Genomic DNA, 2500 nt, shown 5'->3' with positions numbered 1-2500 from the left:
AATCCCCCGCGCGGACTGCGCGGTCCCCACCCGTTTACCTCTCAACGGTTTCACGCCCTGTTGAACTCTCTCTTCAAAGTTCTTTTCAACTTTCCCTTAAGGTACTTGTCCGCTATCGGTCTCGTGCCAGTATTTAGCCTTAGATGGAGTTTACCACCCGCTTTGGGCTGCATTCCCAAACAACCCGACTCCGAGAAGGCCTCGCCCCGGCGCGCCGGGGGCCGCTACCGGCCTCACACCGTCCTCGGGCAGAGCCTCCATCAGAAGGACTCGGGCCCCCACCGGGCGGCGCCGGGCAAAGCGACCTTCTATACGCCACATGTCCCGCGCCCTCCGCCGGGCGGGGATTCGGCGCTGGGCTTCTCCCTCTTCGCTCGCCGCTACTGAGGGAATCCTTGTTAGTTTCTTTTCCTCCGCTTAGTAATATGCTTAAATTCAGCGGGTCGTCTCGTCTGATCTGAGGTCGTAGTCGAACGGGGTTAGAGGCGGGGGCGACGGATCGCCTCCCGTCATCGGGGGTCGGCCGTTAACCCCGCGCCTCGCCGGGCGCACGACTCCTACGCGGCCGCGCGGTGCGTCGCGGCGGACTGCGCGGCGGGGGACGGATCCTCCATCGGCAGCCGCCGCGGGCCCCTGCGGCCGCGCGGTGGTCGGGCCCGTCGAGGGCGCGGGCGGTCGGGTCTATACTTAGGGGGACGAGGGCCGTGCCGTCCGCCCCCCCCACCCCCATTTCCCCGTGCGGGGAGGGAAGGTGGGGGGGGTAGGCCGGCGGTGGCCCGCGACGCCCCAACCGCGGGAGGGGGGCGCCCGTGGGCGCCCCGATCCCGATAGATGTACAAGCGACGCTCAGACAGGCGTGGCCCCGGGAGGGACCCGGGGCCGCAAGGTGCGTTCAAAGTGTCGATGATCAATGTGTCCTGCAATTCACATTAGTTCTCGCAGCTAGCTGCGTCCTTCATCGACGCACGAGCCGAGTGATCCACCGCTGAGAGTCGTACGTTTGGTTTGCGGTTTTGGCCAACATTCAGAGAAGGGGTTAAAAAGGGGGATAACGGCGCCTCCGGGCGCTCCTAGCCCCCCCCGCCCCGCCGGCAGGCCGGGGGGGGACTTCGGAGACATTGAACCCCCCGCTCGCCGCCGAAGGTGGCGAGAAGGTTGGGTACCCGGCGACTGGGGGTAAGGTTCCGAGGTCGGCCAGGTCGCGATGGCACCGGCGGGGGAGTGGTCCCCGACGCCGGCCGCGGCCCGGCCTGGACTATGGGAGCGTTGACAAGGCGGACGGGACGTCGACGACCGCGCGGACGCGCGGGGTGGGGCGGTCGGGGAACGCCGACGGGCGCCTGACCGGGGGGGGGGCCGGCGGGGGCCGGGCGGGACGCGGGGAGCGGCCGGCCGCGCGACGACGCAAACCGACATACACCCCGCGCCCGACACCGTCCTCCTGACCTTCCTCCCCCCCCGCGACGCCCGCGGCGCACCCGCCCGCCGCCCCGCGGCCGCGCGGCCGCCGCCGCCCGCCGCGCGGCCGCCCCGCGGCCGCGCGGCCGCCGCCGCCCGCCGCCTATCGGCGTTTCTCACGCTTCGGACTCGGGGGGCCGGGGCGCGGCGGGGAGCGCCCCGGCGCCGCCGCCGACGGCACCGCGGGGTCGGGCCGCGGGGGCTGGGGGCCACGTGCCCCCGCCCCGCGCCTCTCCCCGCGGGCCGCCTTCGACGTCGCCGCCGCCGCCGCCGCCGCCGCCGTCCTCCTCCGCCCGTGTGTTCGCTCTGGACTCGGGGGGCCGGGGAGCGCCGGGGTGCGCCGGCGCCGCCGCCGACGGCACCGCGGGGTCGGGCCGCGGGGGCTGGGGGCGCTTACGGGTCGGGGCGGGGGTGTAGGCGACCGGCCAAAGACCGGCACCGTACCCCCCGCCCGTCTCCTTCACGCCCCCGCCCCGCGCCTCTCCCCGCGGGCCGCCTTCGACGTCGCCACCGCCGCCGCCGCCGCCACCGCCGTCCTCCTCCGCCCAACCGTTTGCATCTGTTCGCTCATGACTCGGGAGGCCGGGGCGCGCCGGGGTGCGTCGGCGCCGCCTCCGACGGCACCGCGGGGTCGGGCCGCGGGGGCTGGGGGCCACGTGCCCCCGCCCCGCGCCTCTCCCCGCGGGCCGCCTTCAACGTCGCCGCCGCCGCCGCCGCCGCCACCGCCGTCCTCCTCCGCCCATCCGTTTGCATCTGTCCGCTCATGACTCGGGAGGCCGGGGTGCGCCGGCGCCGCCTCCGACGGCACCGCGGGGTCGGGCCGCGGGGGCTGGGGGCCACGTGCCCCCGCCCCGCGCCTCTCCCCGCGGGCCGCCTTCGACGTCGCCGCCGCCGCCTCCGTCCTCCTCCGCCCATCCGTCCGCTCCGAACTCGGGAGGCCGGGGTGCGCCGGCGCCGCCTCCGACGGCACCGCGGGGTCGGGCCGCGGGGGCTGGGGGCCACGTGCCCCCGCCCCGCGCCTCTCCCCGCGTGCCGCCTTCGA

At 75.3% G+C, this 2500-nt stretch overlaps 2 non-coding genes across 2 annotated transcripts in view; both read right to left on the bottom strand.

Moving 5' to 3' along the window:
• The window catches only part of LOC147185113 (28S ribosomal RNA), a 4301-nt gene extending 3835 nt beyond the window's left edge, over positions 1–466 (bottom strand). The window contains exon 1 of the ribosomal RNA XR_015099843.1: positions 1–466. This exon is cut by the window's left edge and continues 3835 nt beyond it. This is a non-coding gene — a ribosomal RNA (28S ribosomal RNA).
• A 374-nt stretch (positions 467–840) lies between these two features.
• LOC147185112 (5.8S ribosomal RNA) lies at positions 841–994 on the bottom strand. Its single transcript, XR_015099821.1, has one exon. It is a non-coding gene; the product is annotated as a 5.8S ribosomal RNA (ribosomal RNA).
• Positions 995–2500: the final 1506 nt, after the last annotated feature.

The sequence above is a fragment of the Hippocampus guttulatus genome, unplaced genomic scaffold (genome assembly GCF_054856545.1).
Source record: "Hippocampus guttulatus isolate MCC_2025c unplaced genomic scaffold, RoL_Hgut_1.0 HiC_scaffold_35, whole genome shotgun sequence".
Classification (NCBI taxonomy): domain Eukaryota; kingdom Metazoa; phylum Chordata; class Actinopteri; order Syngnathiformes; family Syngnathidae; genus Hippocampus; species Hippocampus guttulatus.
Note: the sequence above shows the minus strand (reverse complement) of the source record. Positions and strands in the feature narration are given on the sequence as shown.